This window comes from Amblyomma mixtum, unplaced genomic scaffold (genome assembly GCF_055824585.1).
Source record: "Amblyomma mixtum isolate Tamu unplaced genomic scaffold, ASM5582458v1 scaffold_21, whole genome shotgun sequence".
NCBI lineage: Eukaryota > Metazoa > Arthropoda > Arachnida > Ixodida > Ixodidae > Amblyomma > Amblyomma mixtum.
The window spans coordinates 279367-296866 of NW_028317718.1; the positions used below are offsets into that span (position 1 = coordinate 279367).

Below are 17500 nucleotides of genomic sequence, written 5' to 3' on the forward strand. Positions count from 1 at the left end.
CATCGTAAGACAGAAAACATCAAATGCTGCATTCATCTTCAAAGCACCAGTCGTGTAGTGACACGTTGGTAACTCGAACCACCAGTAGCCGCAGCAGCTCCTGGGAATAGATCGCGGGCAGCCCCGCAGAGGTCGACCCGGCGCCCCGTCCGCCGACACGACCTTCCTGCAGTCCATGTAGGGAGCCGACCCTTAAGTTAGGGCCGTCTGCAGGCTCTGTGGTTTGCAGAGGGGCTGCGATGCCGGGAGATCCGTCCGGCAGGACAGCCACGAGCCCGGAACCACTGGCCCCAGCTGGAACTTCAGCATGGTCTTGCTGCCGCCGCCGTGTACGGCAGGCAGGTCCCGTCCATCCGGGTCTTGGTGGCCAGCTCTCCATTGGAGGCTCCTGGTACGCTTGGAACGGCAGCCTCTCGGCTGCCGGGTAACTCAGTTTTCGTTTTCTGTACGTGCCAAGCTTAAGTACTGCGCTAAACGCTTAACGCGTTAGCGCAGAGAACTTGCCCTCACATGATGTTAGTAGCCTGGGAAAGTGCAGGGTCTTTACTCCCAGGTCCACTCTTCCTTCCCTTTAGCCTCTAGCACCTTTAAGCACTAGAGTTACCGTCGCGGACGTGAGCATAAGCTCGGACGCGGGAAGGGCAACCGGGCTTTAGTAATATGCACCCGGGAGCGGAGTTGTGTTCCGCACCGCGACAAAGAAGTTTTCGGCCTGCCAAAATAGCTTCCCCCGGCCATACACAGACTAGGCCAGGGCCAGGCCACTTCCCAAGTGCAAGTCTCTTGCACAAAGTGCTTGGTGCGCCCCCTCACCAGAGACTGCTCTTGTACCAATTTAGGTTTGGTCTTCCTCGGGCTCGAAAGCCCTCCCATCGAGCGTGGCGGACTGGCGTACTACTGCCACCCCGATGGTCGTGTGTGGGTCCAACCCACGAGCTTCGGACAGGCGGGGTCGCTACTCCCCGTGGTGCACCTCTGTGATGTGCACCCCTGCCAGACGCCGAAGCGCCCTCGACTTCGGGTAATCCCTTCGCGCCGCACTGCAAGCGGGAGCCCGATTCTACCAACTTTTATTAAGCGTCTTGGATTTGACGCCGGCCCTGCAAGCAGGACCTACCGCCTACGTACCCGCAGTGCGAGTGTGGGCTTCATCCCACACCCGTCCGGTCTCACGACGGTACTACTCACAGACTCTCAAGGGACGCAAGCGCCAGTTCTGCTTTCGCTTTGCCCTCGCTCTCTTAGCCTACTGAGACGCCCGAAGGCCTCAGCGTTTCCCAGAGATGGCCCTGGTTTCCCGGAGGGGGAACGAGGGCAGACCCCAGCAGCGCTCCCGAGTGGTCTTCGGACACGGGTTACACAGGGATGCCCCTACCCCTGATGACTTTAGTCAGCGGGGATTTCCCTGCAGCGAATCTGCTGGAGACTTAGCCACAGCAGCCTATCCCTAGACTGCCGCAGCGTATGAACTCTCTCGCTTTAGTACTGGGATAGGATCACCACAGACCCTTCCCAGGATCAAGGTCCTGGGATGCATTAGCATCGCCTCCTATCATAGGGAGAGTCATAGTTACTCCCGCCGTTTACCCGCGCTTTTTTGAATTTCTTCACGTTGACATTCAGAGCACTGGGCAGAAATCACATTGCGTCAGCACCGTTACGGCCCTCGCAATGCTTTGTTTTAATTAGACAGTCGGATTCCCCCGGTCCGTGCCAGTTCTGAGTTGGCTGTTTTCTGCCGGCCGAAGCAAGAACCTCGGGCACGAAGCCCCCGGAACAAGCACAGCTGTGGCTTTCCACAGGAAGGTCCCGACGCTGGTCCGGGCTCGGCCGCACCGCTTTTGACGGCGGCGAGCCTCGCCCAGTCCCGGTGCAGTGCCATTCCTGCTTCTGGACCCCAGCCCGACCGGCTCAGCCCTCAGAGCCAATCCTTTTCCCAAGGTTACGGATCCGTTTTGCCGACTTCCCTTACCTACATTGGTCTAGAGACTAGAGGCTGTTCACCTTGGAGACCTGCTGCGGATATGGGTACGGTCCGGCACGAAAATCACACTCCCTCACTCGGATTTTCAAGGGCCGACAGGAGCGCACCGGACAGCGCAAGAGCCGCACTGCTCTACGGAGCCACCGTCCCTATCTCGGGGTGAACCCATTCCAGGGACTCGATCTCCTTACAGAGAAAAGAAAACTCTTCCCGGGGCTCCCATCGGCGTCTCCGAGCTGGTTTGCGTTGCCGCACTGGGCCCCGAAGGACCGATCTCCGTAGCCGGGTTCGGGACTGTTAACCCGATTCCCTTTCGGTTGCAGCGGGGCGTCTCCGATTCGACAGACAGAGCTGCACAAACGCGCCCGCTTCTGAAAGGATTTCTCCTTTCCCTAAGGACCGACTGACCCATGTTCAACTGCTGTTCACATGGAACCCTTCTCCACTTCAGTCCTCAAGGTTCTCACTTGAGTATTTGCTACTACCACCAAGATCTGCACCAGCGGCGGCTCCAGGCGGGCTCGCGCCCGACACCTTCAACGCCCACCGCTGCGGCCCTCCTACTCGTCGCGGCTTAGCACCCCCACGTGCTACTCTGCCAGCGACGGCCGGGGATAGGCGCGACGCTAGAGCGCCATCCATTTTCGGGGCTAGTTGCTTCGGCAGGTGAGTTGTTACACACTCCTTAGCGGATTCCGACTTCCATGGCCACCGTCCTGCTGTCTTAAGCAACCAACACCCTTCATGGGTTCTCATGAGCGTCCCGACTCGGGCGCCTTACCCCGGCGTTTGGTTCATCCCACAGCGCCAGTTCTGCTTACCAAAAGTGGCCCACTTGGCACTCTCATCGCAGCGGGAGGCCTCAACCCAGAAGGCCTCCCGTACACCCATTGAAAGTTTGAGAATAGGTTGAGGACGTTTCGACCCCAATGCCTCTAATCATTCGCTTTACCAGGTGTGACTGCTCTCCCATCGAGCGCCAGCTATCCTGAGGGAAACTTCGGAGGGAACCAGCTACTAGATGGTTCGATTGGTCTTTCGCCCCTATACCCGGATCGGACGATCGATTTGCACGTCAGAATCGCTTCGGACCTCCACCAGAGTTTCCTCTGGCCTCGTCCTGCCCGGGCATAGTTCACCATCTTTCGGGTGCCAACGTGTGCGCTCTCGCTCCGCCCCGGCGACAAGTGAGCGCCTGGGACGGGCCGTTGCTGCGCCCGAACCCCTGTGCGGTCCGGGATCGCAACGCGGCCCACGAAGGGCCTTCACGTTTCATTGCGCCATTGGGTTTCGAGAGACCCATTGACTCGCGCACATGTTAGACTCCTTGGTCCGTGTTTCAAGACGGGTCGGGTGGGTTACCGACCTACTCGCCGCAAACCACGATAGCGCCTCCGCGGGAGAACTCCCCGCTCGCCCGGCTTCTCGCCGCCAGCCCGCCGCCGCGGGACCAACCCGGACAACGAGAGGCGACAAGCTTGCCCAGCGGGTCCTCCGCTCCGATTCCAGAGGGCGTCATCGTTCGGGCCTCCCGACAGCCGGGAGAAGCCCATGGGGCCTGGACGGGGTGACGAACTCTTCGTGCACGGCAAGGTATAACTCCCGCGAACCGCCCCCGAGGGGACGAGCAGGGCACCTCCAGAGCCGGACTCAAAGTCGTACTTTTCCCATTGACCCGCGTCCGTCGCGGCGTTCTACCGGCGGTGGGAAGTGCGCACCCCGGAGACCGCGTCCGCGCACTGGCAGCCGGAACAGCCCCCCGAGAGGAGCCGTTTACCCGACGCCGCCAGCTCGGCAGTCGTCCGGAGACTGAATCCCACCGCTTTCGAGCTTCGAGGGCCCACCCGTTTTACTCTAAGCGGTTTCACGTACTCTTGAACTCTCTCTTCAAAGTTCTTTTCAACTTTCCCTCACGGTACTTGTTGACTATCGGTCTCTCGGTCGTATTTAGCCTTAGATGGAGTTTACCACCCACTTAGGGCTGCACTCTCAAGCAACCCGACTCACGGGAGGCTTCGTCCCGGGCGCGCAACGGCGGAGACGGGCCTGGCACCCACTCTGGGACAAGCCCCTGTCAGGGGGACTTGCACCGTCGCAAACTCCCGGGAACGTTGCCTCCCATACACCACATTTCCCGACCGCCTGCAAGGACGGGGGATTCGGTGCTGGGCTAGGTCCCGTTTCGCTCGCAGCTACTCGGGGAATCCCTGTTGGTTTCTTTTCCTCCGCTTAGTGATATGCTTAAATTCAGCGGGTTGTCTCGCCTGATCTGAGGTCGACACAGATATGCATTTTCTCGCGTTCGATTCCGGCGCGGTCGCGCGCGCGCGTCCTTCCCTCGTCTCCGGCCGGCACCTTCCGCCCATTCCCCGCTCTCAGTCGGCAGCACCCTCGGCGACTGCGAGCGAGACTGGAAGGCACCTCTGACCGGCGCTCGGGACGGCGCGCATTCGGTTGCGCGCGGAACACTGAACGCAGAGAGTGTGAACCCCCGACCGCCGCGGCCGAATAAATTCCCTGCCGCCTCTCTTTCCCTCGAGAGAACGACCTCGGCCTGGCGTAGGGGCATCGTCAGAGTTTTGCGTCGCCCCCGCCCCAACTGGAGTGGCCCAGTTTTTCTCGGGGCAGAGACTGCGAAGCACTTAGACCGACGGCGGACTGCGCTCGCAACGAGATCGCGTCCGTTCGACCCGTACTCGACTTCGCGCCCACTCGAGGAGGCGGTCCCTTTCCGCACAGGGTCCGGGGGACCCCTTCGTTGCCGCGCACACGGCGCGCCTCTGCGCTTTGCCGAACTGTGCTGCGCACACCGCGCTCGCGCCCGTCACCTCCCTGCACCCCGCGCGAGGTATCCCTTTTTCTCGCGCGGGCGTGCCCGGAACAGGGCGTTCCCGTCTCTGCGCTTCTCGCAGCAGTTCGGCTACTTCTCCGCGGGCCAGCAGGCAGCGCTTCGCCGCCCGTCCAAACAGCCTCGTCTCCCGTCGGACCGCTCTTTCCCTGCAGGTAATCCCTTCCTGCGGCGGTCGCTTTCTGAGGCGTGACGCTCTACGGCTAGCAGCCGCCGGCCCGCGTTACGTCAGCGCAGGGCGACCCGACTCTGCCGCTTTGCGCGCGGCTGAAGGGTTCGACCCGCTCTCCTCCTCATTCGCAAAGTCTTTCGAGGGATCTTCGGCGTTCCGTACAGAGCCGTCCTCTTTGCCGACACGGTCAAAACGAGTCGCCGGCCGCGCCATCCCCGGGCGCCGGCGCCTCTCTTGATATATGATCCGACCCTCAGACAGACGAACCCAAGGGAAGACCCAAGGGCGCAATGTGCGTTCGAAGAATCAGTGCTCAGTGTGTCCTGCAATTCACACCAAGTCTCGCAGCTGGCTGCGTTCTTCATCGACCCGAGAACCGAGTGATCCACCGCTTAGAGTCGTGCGTTTGGTTTGTTCAAATCCGTACAGTACAACCAGGGTTTTAGGCACCGGGCTTTTCCCCTGGTCTCCAGTCGCAGTTTCGACCGACGTCTTTCGCGCCTCGCAGCCGTCCGTTCGGCATGCTGCGCGTGCCTCAAAGCCAAAGCGAGCAAAGTCTCTCGAAGCTTTTGTGCGATAATGGCTTGCGCGTCACTAATAGGATGACGAGGCATTTGGCAACCACTAAGGCAGAAGTGCTGAGCCGACGCGTGACGCTCCAATTCCGGTCTTCATCAGAGGTGGGTCTTCTTGTGCCTTCTTGGGCACGCCCGCTCCGCCCGCACGGGCCTGACCGCAGAACACCTCGAAGCACCGGCGTTTGCTAGAAATATACATTCTTGGAGCTCTGTGCCACCGTCCTCACGCACCTTTCTGCGATCTGCAGCGACGCTACCCCCGGACTCCAGCAGCGGTTTTTTTTGTTGCTGTTCACACTCAACTGCTGTTCACATCTTTCAAGGCGAGTCATCACCGCCTACCGCTGCTGCACCCTTTTGTAGGGGAGGGGGTTTTCCCAACGCCCCCCGGTCCGGTCGCCCCCGGGTGCGCCATCGTGCTGCTCCCTACTCGACCATTTCGCCACATCATTGCTTCGCAAGGAGACAGGCACCGCCTAGCCGTGGCTACGCAGCGCGTACTTGGAACAAGCCGCAAAGCGGACGTTCATCAGTCTACTCCCGCAATAGGAGCCCACCGGCCACAGTGCCATGGACGGCGTTTCGGTAGCGCACCGACAGACTACTCGAAGGCTGGGAAGGACGAAGCAGCAAGAGAACCCGGCTGCCGCGAATGCGTTCAAAGTGCGGGATTATAATCCCTCGTCCTTTTCGGTCCCGGTGCCTCCTTTCGCGCCGTCGGCGCGGCGTCAGACTCCGCGCCCGCAGTGCGAGACCTTTCGCGCGCGGCCGTTCCCTGGGCCGCGCGCGTCCCGCCGCGTGCGCGTCGCGCAGAAGCGCAGTTTCCCAGCCAGCGAGCCGCGGTTCCTCTCGTACTTCGCAGCAGCCGCCGCCGTTCCCTTGGCAGCGGGCAGGCCTTTCCCTCGGCCCGCCTACCGACTGGTGGTCGCAACACGACAAAGCCAGCGAGCCGCGGTTCCTCTCGTACTTCGCAGCAGCCGCCGCCGTTCCCTTGGCAGCGGGCAGGCCTTTCCCTCGGCCCGCCTACCGACTCGTGGTCGCAACACGACAAAGCCAGCGAGCAGCGTTTCCTTTCGTACTTCGCAGCAGCCGCCGCCGTTCCCTTGGCAGCGGGCAGGCCTTTCCCTCGGCCCGCCTACCGACTCGTGGTCGCAACACGACAAAGCCAGCGAGCAGCGTTTCCTTTCGTACTTCGCAGCAGCCGCCGCCGTTCCCTTGGCAGCGGGCAGGCCTTTCCCTCGGCCCGCCTACCGACTCGTGGTCGCAACACGACAAAGCCAGCGAGCAGCGTTTCCTTTCGTACTTCGCAGCAGCCGCCGCCGTTCCCTTGGCAGCGGGCAGGCCTTTCCCTCGGCCTGCCTACCGGCTCTGTTTGCGCCTCTTCGACGGTTGTCGACAACCGAAAGCCCACCATGAGTGGTGCGTTACGCCGTTCAAACCTGCGGATACAGCCCGTCCGACTTTCCCTTGGTGACGGAGCTCCGCTGGGCGCAACAGTTTGTGCAGAGAAGCGGCTTCAGAATCTCGCAACTCCGCGGTTGAGGCCTTCCCCCGCTTATAAGTGGGGGCGGCGCCGGGTGTGACAAGCACAATCCGGTAATGATCCTTCCGCAGGTTCACCTACGGAAACCTTGTTACGACTTTTACTTCCTCTAAATGATCAAGTTTGGTCATCTTTCCAACAGACCGGCGCAACCGAAAGGCCGCGCCGGACATCGGTCCGAAGACCTCACTAAATCATTCAATCGGTAGTAGCGACGGGCGGTGTGTACAAAGGGCAGGGACGTAATCAACGCGAGCTTATGACTCGCGCTTACTGGGAATTCCTCGTTCAAGGGGAACAATTGCAAGCCCCTATCCCAATCACGAAAGAAGTTCCACGGGTTACCCAGTCTTTTCAGACAGGGATAAAGACACGCTGCTTCCTTCAGTGTAGCGCGCGTGCGGCCCCGGACATCTAAGGGCATCACAGACCTGTTATTGCTCTGTTTCGTGCGGCTAGGAGCCGCTTGTCCCTCTAAGAAGGTTGTAAGGTGCTGGGAACCCCGCACCTATTTAATAGGCTAGAGTCTCGTTCGTTATCGGAATTAACCAGACAAATCGCTCCACCAACTAAGAACGGCCATGCACCACCATCCACCGAATCAAGAAAGAGCTCTCAATCTGTCAATCCTCCCAGTGTCCGGGCCGGGTAAGTTTTCCCGTGTTGAGTCAAATTAAGCCGCAGGCTCCACTCCTGGTGGTGCCCTTCCGTCAATTCCTTTAAGTTTCAGCTTTGCAACCATACTTCCCCCGGAACCCAAATACTTTGGTTTCCCGGAAGCTGCCCGCCGAGTCATTTGAGTAACTCAGGCGGATCGCTGGTTGGCATCGTTTATGGTCAGAACTAGGGCGGTATCTGATCGCCTTCGAACCTCTGACTTTCGTTCTTGATCAAAGAAAACATTCTTGGCAAATGCTTTCGCAGTAGTTCGTCTTGCGACGGTCCAAGAATTTCACCTCTAGCGCCGCAATACGAATGCCCCCGTCTGTCCCTCTTAATCATTACCCCGTATTCCAAAAACCAACAGAACAGAAACGGGGTCTTGTTCTATTATTCCATGCAAGTTTATTCAGGCGACTCGCCTGCGTTGAGCACTCTAATTTTTTCAAAGTAAAAGCGCAGGCCACCTCGAGACGCACCAATGAAGGGCACCAAGAGAGGACCGGCATGATGTTCAGTCCGAGCCGTCGCATCGGGTAGATGCACTACTCGTCTGGAACTGAGATCCAACTACGAGCTTTTTAACCGCAGCAGCTTTAGTATACGCTATTGGAGCTGGAATTACCGCGGCTGCTGGCACCAGACTTGCCCTCCAATTGATCCTCGTTAAAGGATTTAGAGTGTACTCATTTCAATTACGGGGCCTCAAAAGAGTCCCGTATTGTTATTTTTCGTCACTACCTCCCCGTGCCGGGAGTGGGTAATTTGCGCGCCTGCTGCCTTCCTTGGATGTGGTAGCCGTTTCTCAGGCTCCCTCTCCGGAATCGAACCCTGATTCTCCGTTACCCGTAACAACCATGGTAGGCAAGTAACCTACCATCGAAAGTTGATAAGGCAGACACTTGAAAGAAACGTCGCCGGCTCATGGCCATGCGATCAGCACAAAGTTATCCAGAGTCACCACAGAGTACGGGCAGAGCCCGATGGGTCTTGGTCTAATAAAAGCGCCCGTCAGCCAAAGGCCTTCAGGCTCAATGCATGTATTAGCTCTAGAATTGCCACAGTTGTCCAAGTAGAAAGAAACGATCTAAGGAACCATAACTGATTTAATGAGCCATTCGCGGTTTCGCCTTATTTCGGCATGTACTTAGACATGCATGGCTTAATCTTTGAGACAAGCATATGATTACTGGCAGGATCAACCAGGTATGATGCATAGGCATTCCCTTTTCGCCCCAGAAGGGTGCCTCGTCGCCGCCGATAGGGCCGCCATAAACCCCCAGCGCGCGACGCATCTTTTTCGCGGCAGCTTGCGCTGCCCGTGCATCGTTCGAGCTCGCTGCGGCATCCGACCCGTAGGTACGGCAATCGCCACGCGGCAAGAGAGCACGTGTGCCTTTAGGCAAAGCATTTGTAACGCGCCCACCAGTGCGCACATCGGCCTCTAGGGCCGCAGCATTAGGCAACTGGACGGCGCTTGCTGCGTAGCCGAGACGGCCAAGCCGCCAGACGACGGGACACGCCCGCGTCTTCGGCGCGCTCGCACGGAATCGAGTCCGGGTAGCACGGAACACACCTCGTAAAACGTGGAAACAGCGTCGTCCGACAACCAGCCCCTATCGCAGACGCGGATGAGGCTGCAGACGAATGCCGTGGGGTCCGAGGGACGGGGACACGCTGGGCACGAGGCCGCATATCAGACCCGGTCACGGCGCGCACACGCGGGCGCGCGCCGCCGACTGCTCCACTGGGACCCCCATATAATAGCAGCGATAAGTACCCAGACCTCCGTGGGTGAGTAAATCGCCGTACTCGTGCCACTTTCGCCGCAAGGGCCGCACAAATCGTGCGCGCTTTGCCGCGGCATCACAACGCCGCGCTTCCGCGGCGCCCCGCACGAGCCGTACTCGTGGACATAGCCGTCGGGCGAACCGCCGTACTCGAGGCGCGTTCGCCGCAAGAGCCGCTCAAATCGTGCGCGCTTTCCTGCGGCATCGCACGAAAGCGCTGCCCCGGCGCCCCGCACGAGCCGTACTCGTGGACATTGTCATCGGGCGAACCGCCGTACTCGAGGCGCGTTGGCGGCAAGACCCCCACAAATCGTGCGCGCTTTGCTGCGGCATCGCACAAAAGCGCATCCCCGGCGCCCCGCACGAGCCGTACTCGTGGACATAGCCGTCGGGCGAAGCGCCGTACTCGAGGCGCGTTCGCCGCAAGAGCCGCTCAAATCGTGCGCGCTTTCCTGCGGCATCGCACGAAAGCGCTGCCCCGGCGCCCCGCACGAGCCGTACTCGTGGACATGGTCATCGGGCGAACCGCCGTACTCGAGGCGCGTTCGCCGCAAGAGCCGCTCAAATCGTGCGCGCTTTCCTGCGGCATCGCACGAAAGCGCTGCCCCGGCGCCCCGCACGAGCCGTACTCGTGGACATGGTCATCGGGCGAACCGCCGTACTCGAGGCGCGTTCGCCGCAAGAGCCGCTCAAAACGTGCGCGCTTTCCTGCGGCATCGCACAAAAGCGCTTCCCCGGCGCCCCGCACGAGCCGTACTCGTGGACATTGTCATCGGGCCAACCGCCGTACTCGAGGCGCGTTGGCGGCAAGAGCCCCTCAAATCGAGCGCGCTTTGCTGCGGCATCGCAAAAAAGCACTTCCGCGGCGCCCCGCACGAGCCGTACTCGTGGACATTGTCATCGGGCGAACCGCCGTACTCGAGGAGCGTTCGCCGCAAAAGCCACTCAAATCGTGCGCGCTTTGCTGCGGCATCGCACAACCGCGCTTCCGCGGCGCCCCGCACGAGCCGTACTCGTGGACATAGCCGTCGGGCGAGCCGCCGTACTCGAGGCGCGTTCGCCGCAAAACTCGCATAAATAATGCACAAACTCATGAAAATCACATCTGCCGAGGCCGCCTAAAGCCCGAATTCACCTCCCGGGCGTCGAGAGGTCCGTTTCGGACTTTGCTGACAAAGCGGACGCTTTACTGTTTCGCGTCTGCCTAGGCGGTATGCCCCCTTATATATGCAGCGATAAGTACCCAGACCCCCGCGGGTCATAAGCGCGTCTACCGGAGCGGGCTTCAAACGAACGTAACTCTGCCTTCCGTTGCGCGAAAGGGACGGGAAAGGTCTCAAAATATTCGCCTTTCTCAGCCCCACACGCGGAACTAAAAATTGAGCGGCTGCGCCCACGGGAACGGCCGTGAACATTCGAAAAGGCGGCCCCTTGCGAACCTGGTCAATCACCCGCTGCTCCGGCTACAGTGGAAGCAGCGGGTCGAGGACGACTGCACAAGATGGGCGGCAGCGCGGCCGACACGTGGCGTAAATTTCGTCTCGTTCCGCCAGGTGAAAGTGCCTTTAAATATTCGAAAACCGTTTACCGCGTCCGCCGGGGAGGCAACCGCGTCTGCCTAGGCGGGACCGCGTCTGCCTAGGCGAGCTTCAAACGAGCGTAACTCTCACTTGCGTTGCGCGAAAGGGACGAGAAAGGTCTCAAAATGCTCGCCTTTCTCAGCCCCACACGCGGATCTAAAAATGGAGCGGATTCGTCCAAGGGAACGGCCGCGAAGATTAGAAAAGGCGGCCCCTTGCGAGCCTGGTCAATCACCTGCTGCTCCGGCTACAGTGCAAGCAGCGAGTCCGCGATAACTGCACAAGATGCGCGCCGGCGCGGCCGAACCGTGGCGTAAATTTCGTCGCGCTCCGCCAGTTCAAAGTGCCTTTAAAAATTCGAAGACAATTTACCGCGTCTGCCTAGGCGGGACCGCGTCTGCCTAGGCGAGCTTCAAACGAGCGTAACTCTCACTTGCGTTGCGCGAAACGGACGGGAAAGGTCTCAAAATGTTCGCCTTTCTCAGCCCAACGCGCGCAACTAGAAATTGAGCGGCTGCGCTCAAGGCAACGGCCGCGAGAATTCGAAAAGGCGGCCCCTTGCGATACTGGTCAATCGCCCGCTGCTCCGGCTGCAGTGGACGCAGCGGGTCGGCGATGACTGCACAAGATGCGCGCCGGCGCGGCCGAACCGTGGCGTAAATTTGGTCGCGCTCCGCCAGTTCAAAGTGCCTTTAAAAACTCGAAGACCGTTTACCGCGTCCGCCGGGGAGGCAACCGCGTCTGCCTAGGCGGGACCGCGTCTGCCTAGGCGAGCTTCAAACGAGCGTAACTCTCACTTGCGTTGGGCGAAAGGGACGGGAAAGGTCTCAAAATGTTCGCCTTTCTCAGCCCCACACGCGGATCTAAAAATGGAGCGGATTCGCCCAAGGGAACGGCCGCGAAGATTAGAAAAGGCGGCCCCTTGCGAGACTGCTCAATCGCCCGCTGCTCCGGCTACAGTGCAAGCAGCGGGTCGGCGATGACTGCACAAGATGCGCGCCGGCGCGGCCGAACCGTGGCGTAAATTTGGTCGCGCTCCGCCAGTTCAAAGTGCCTTTAAAAACTCGAAGACCGTTTACCGCGTCCGCCGGGGAGGCAACCGCGTCTGCCTAGGCGGGACCGCGTCTGCCTAGGCGAGCTTCAAACGAGCGTAACTCTCACTTGCGTTGGGCGAAAGGGACGGGAAAGGTCTCAAAATGTTCGCCTTTCTCAGCCCCACACGCGGATCTAAAAATGGAGCGGCTGCACCCACGGGAACAGCCGCGAAGATTAGAAAAGGCGGCCCCTTGCGAGCCTGGTCAATCGCCCGCTGCTCCGGCTGCAGTGGAAGCAGCGAGTCGGCGATGACTGCACAAGATGCGCGCCGGCGCGGCCGAACCGTGGCGTAAATTTCGTCGCGCTCCGCCAGTTCAAAGTGCCTTTAAAAATTCGAAGACCGTTTACCGCGTCCGCCGGGGAGGCAACCGCGTCTGCCTAGGCGGGACCGCGTCTGCCTAGGCGAGCTTCAAACGAGCGTAACTCTCACTTGCGTTGCGCGAAAGGGACGAGAAAGGTCTCAAAATGTTCGCCTTTCTCAGCCCAACGCGCGGAACTAAAAATGGAGCGGATTCGCCCACGGGAGCGGCCGCGAAGATTAGAAAAGGCGGCCCCTTGCGAGCCTGGTCAATCACCCGCTGCTCCGGCTACAGTGCAAGCAGCGAGTCCGCGATGACAGCACAAGATGCGCGCCGGCGCGGCCGAACCGTGGCGTAAATTTCGTCGCGCTCCGCCAGTTCAAAGTGCCTTTAAAAATTCGAAGACCATTTACCGCGTCTGCCTAGGCGGGACCGCGTCTGCCTAGGCGAGCTTCAAACGAGCGTAACTCTCACTTGCGTTGCGCGAAAGGGACGGGAAAGGCCTCAAAATGTTCGCCTTTCTCAGCCCCACACGCGGATCTAAAAATGGAGCGGATTCGCCCACGGGAACGGCCGCGAAGATTAGAAAAGGCGGCCCCTTGCGAGCCTGGTCAATCACGTGCTGCTCCGGCTACAGTGCAAGCAGCGAGTCCGCGATAACTGCACAAGATGCGCGCCGGCGCGGCCGAACCGTGGCGTAAATTTCGTCGCGCTCCGCCAGTTCAAAGTGCCTTTAAAAATTCGAAGACCATTTACCGCGTCCGCCGGGGAGGCAACCGCGTCTGCCTAGGCGGGACCGCGTCTGCCTAGGCGAGCTTCAAACGAGCGTAACTCTCACTTGCGTTGCGCGAAAGGGACGGGAAAGGTCTCAAAATGTTCGCCTTTCTCGGCCCCACACGCGGATTTAAAAATGGAGCGGATTCGCCCACGGGAACGGCCGCGAAGATTAGAAAAGGCGGCCCCTTGCGAGCCTGGTCAATCACGTGCTGCTCCGGCTACAGTGCAAGCAGCGAGTCCGCGATAACTGCACAAGATGCGCGCCGGCGCGGCCGAACCGTGGCGTAAATTTCGTCGCGCTCCGCCAGTTCAAAGTGCCTTTAAAAATTCGAAGACCATTTACCGCGTCTGCCTAGGCGGGACCGCGTCTGCCTAGGCGAGCTTCAAACGAGCGTAACTCTCACTTGCGTTGCGCGAAAGGGACGGGAAAGGTCTCAAAATGTTCGCCTTTCTCAGCCCCACACGCGGATCTAAAAATGGAGCGGATTCGCCCACGGGAACGGCCGCGAAGATTAGAAAAGGCGGCCCCTTGCGAGCCTGGTCAATCACCTGCTGCTCCGGCTACAGTGCAAGCAGCGAGTCCGCGATAACTGCACAAGATGCGCGCCTGCGCGGCCGAACCGTGGCGTAAATTTCGTCGCGTTCCGCCAGTTCAAAGTGCCTTTAAAAATTCGAAGACCATTTACCGCGTCTGCCTAGGCGGGACCGCGTCTGCCTAGGCGAGCTTCAAACGAGCGTAACTCTCACTTGCGTTGCGCGAAAGGGACGGGAAAGGTCTCAAAATGTTCGCCTTTCTCAGCCCCACACGCGGAACTAAAAATTGAGCGGCTGCGCCCACGGGAACCGCCGCGAAGATTAGAAAAGGCGGCCCCTTGCGAGCCTGGTCAATCACCTGCTGCTCCGGCTACAGTGCAAGCAGCGAGTCCGCGATAACTGCACAAGATGCGCGCCTGCGCGGCCGAACCGTGGCGTAAATTTGGTCGCGCTCCGCCAGTTCAAAGTGCCTTTAAAAACTCGAAGACCGTTTACCGCGTCCGCCGGGGAGGCAACCGCGTCTGCCTAGGCGGGACCGCGTCTGCCTAGGCGAGCTTCAAACGAGCGTAACTCTCACTTGCGTTGCGCGAAAGGGACGGGAAAGGTCTCAAAATGTTCGCCTCTCTCAGCCCAACGCGCGGAACTAAAAATTGAGCGGCTGCGCCCACGGGAACCGCCGCGAAGACTAGAAAAGGCGGCCCCTTGCGAGCCTGGTCAATCACCTGCTGCTCCGGCTACAGTGCAAGCAGCGAGTCCGCGATAACTGCACAAGATGCGCGCCGGCGCGGCCGAACCGTGGCGTAAATTTCGTCGCGCTCCGCCAGTTCAAAGTGCCTTTAAAAATTCGAAGACCATTTACCGCGTCTGCCTAGGCGGGACCGCGTCTGCCTAGGCGAGCTTCAAACGAGCGTAACTCTCACTTGCGTTGCGCGAAAGGGACGAGAAAGGTCTCAAAATGTTCGCCTTTCTCAGCCCCACACGCGGATCTAAAAATGGAGCGGATTCGCCCACGGGAACGGCCGCGAAGATTACAAAAGGCGGCCCCTTGCGAGCCTGGTCAATCGCCCGCTGCTCCGGCTGCAGTGGAAGCAGCGAGTCGGCGATGACTGCACAAGATGCGTCGCGGTGCGGCCGACACGTGGCGTAAATTTCGTCGCGTTCCGCCAGTTAAAAGTGCCCTTAAAAGTTCGAAGACCGTTCACCGCGTCCGCCGGGGAGGCAACCGCGTCTGCCTAGGCGGGACCGCGTCTGCCTAGGCGAGCTTCAAACGAGCGTAACTCTGCCTTGCGTTGCGCGAAAGGGACGGGAGAGGTCTCAAAATGTTCGCCCTTCTCAGCCCAACGCGCGCAACTAAAAACTGAGCGGCTGCGCTCAAGGCGACGGCCGCGAGAATTCGAAAAGGCGGCCCCTTGCGAGACTGGTCAATCACCCGCTGCTCCGGCTACATTGGAAGCAGCGGGTCGGGGATGACTGCACAAGATGCGCGCCGGCGCGGCCGACGCGTGGCGTAAATTTCGTCGCGTTCCGCCAGGTAAAAGTGCCTCTAAAAACTCGAAGACCATTTACCGCGTTCGCCGGGGAGGGAACCGCGTCTGCCTAGGCGGGACCGCGTCTGCCTAGGCGAGACTGTTGAATCGCCCCTATCTCGAGCGAGAATGGCAGGAAAACGACGGGACCGGTGGCCTGCACACTGACTTCAAATTCGTAGGCTTGAGACATAGGGGCCGGCCGTGAAAAGTTTGAAATGGTCAAAGTCTCCCTGTCGCGAGCGGTTAATCGCCCGCTGCTCCGACCGCAATGTGATGATCGAAAAAGATGCGCCGCAGCGCGGCCGACGCGGCGCTGTAAAATTCGTCGTGCTCCGCCAAAGAAAAGGACCTTTAAAAATTCGAAAACCCCGTACCGCGTCTGCCTAGGCGATACCGTTCAATCGCACGTATCTCGGCCCAGACTGGCAGCAAAGTGACGAGATTGGTAACAAAAGATTCGCCTTTGAACGCCCTACACAGGGAAGGCAAAGTCGCAAACGACTTTCGTCCCGCGTCGGCCGGGGCGAACGCGCCCGAACGGCAAAGTCCGAATAAAGCGACCCCGTCTACCGGGCCAGACGCGCCCGAACGGCGAAGTCCGAATAAAGCGACCCCGTCTACCGGGGCAGACGCGCCCGAACGGCAAAGTCCGAAAGAGGCGACCCCGTCTACCGGGGCAGACGCGCCCGAACGGCAAAGTCCGAATAAAGCGACCCCGTCTACCGGGGCAGACGCGCCCGAACGGCAAAGTCCGAATAAAGCGACCCCGTCTACCGGGGCAGACGCGCCCGAACGGCAAAGTCCGAATAAAGCGACCCCGTCTACCGGGGCAGACGCGCCGGAACGGCAAAGTCCGAAAGAGGCAACCCCGTCTACCGGGGCAGACGCGCCCGAACGGCAAAGTCCGAATAAAGCGACCCCGTCTACCGGGCCAGACGCGCCCGAACGGCAAAGTCCGAATAAAGCGACCCCGTCTACCGGGGCAGACGCGCCCGAACGGCAAAGTCCGAATAAAGCGACCCCGTCTACCGGGGCAGACGCGCCGGAACGGCAAAGTCCGAAAGAGGCAACCCCGTCTACCGGGGCAGACGCGCCCGAACGGCAAAGTCCGAATAAAGCGACCCCGTCTACCGGGCCAGACGCGCCCGAACGGCAAAGTCCGAATAAAGCGACCCCGTCTACCGGGGCAGACGCGCCCGAACGGCAAAGTCCGAAAGAGGCGACCCCGTCTACCGGGGCAGACGCGCCCGAACGGCAAAGTCCGAATAAAGCGACCCCGTCTACCGGGGCAGACGCGCCCGAACGGCAAAGTCCGAAAGAGGCAACCCCGTCTACCGGGGCAGACGCGCCCGAACGGCAAAGTCCGAATAAAGCGACCCCGTCTACCGGGGCAGACGCGCCGGAACGGCAAAGTCCGAAAGAGGCAACCCCGTCTACCGGGGCAGACGCGCCCGAACGGCAAAGTCCGAATAAAGCGACCCCGTCTACCGGGCCAGACGCGCCCGAACGGCAAAGTCCGAATAAAGCGACCCCGTCTACCGGGGCAGACGCGCCCGAACGGCAAAGTCCGAATAAAGCGACCCCGTCTACCGGGGCAGACGCGCCGGAACGGCAAAGTCCGAAAGAGGCAACCCCGTCTACCGGGGCAGACGCGCCCGAACGGCAAAGTCCGAAAGAGGCGACCCCGTCTACCGGGGCAGACGCGCCCGAACGGCAAAGTCCGAATAAAGCGACCCCGTCTACCGGGGCAGACGCGCCCGAACGGCAAAGTCCGAAAGAGGCGACCCCGTCTACCGGGCCAGACGCGCCCGCACGGCAAGGTCCGAATAAAGCGACCCCGTCTACCGGGGCAGACGCGCCCGAACGGCAAAGTCCGAATAAAGCGACCCCGTCTACCGGGCCAGACGCGCCCGCACGGCAAAGTCCGAATAAAGCGACCCCGTCTACCGGGGCAGACGCGCCCGAACGGCAAAGTCCGAATAAAGCGACCCCGTCTACCGGGGCAGACGCGCCCGAACGGCAAAGTCCGAATAAAGCGACCCCGTCTACCGGGGCAGACGCGCCGGAACGGCAAAGTCCGAAAGAGGCAACCCCGTCTACCGGGGCAGACG

The 17500-nt window shown here is 60.5% G+C and overlaps 2 non-coding genes and 1 pseudogene across 2 annotated transcripts; all 3 read right to left on the reverse strand.

Moving 5' to 3' along the window:
* Positions 1-4262, reverse strand: part of LOC149324616 (large subunit ribosomal RNA) — a 6122-nt pseudogene extending 1860 nt beyond the window's left edge.
* Positions 4263-5251: 989 nt separating this feature from the next.
* Positions 5252-5404, reverse strand: LOC149324617 (5.8S ribosomal RNA). Its single transcript, XR_016286777.1, has one exon. It is a non-coding gene; the product is annotated as a 5.8S ribosomal RNA (ribosomal RNA).
* Positions 5405-7179: 1775 nt separating this feature from the next.
* LOC149324618 (small subunit ribosomal RNA) lies at positions 7180-8994 on the reverse strand. Its single transcript, XR_016286719.1, has one exon. It is a non-coding gene; the product is annotated as a small subunit ribosomal RNA (ribosomal RNA).
* Positions 8995-17500: the final 8506 nt, after the last annotated feature.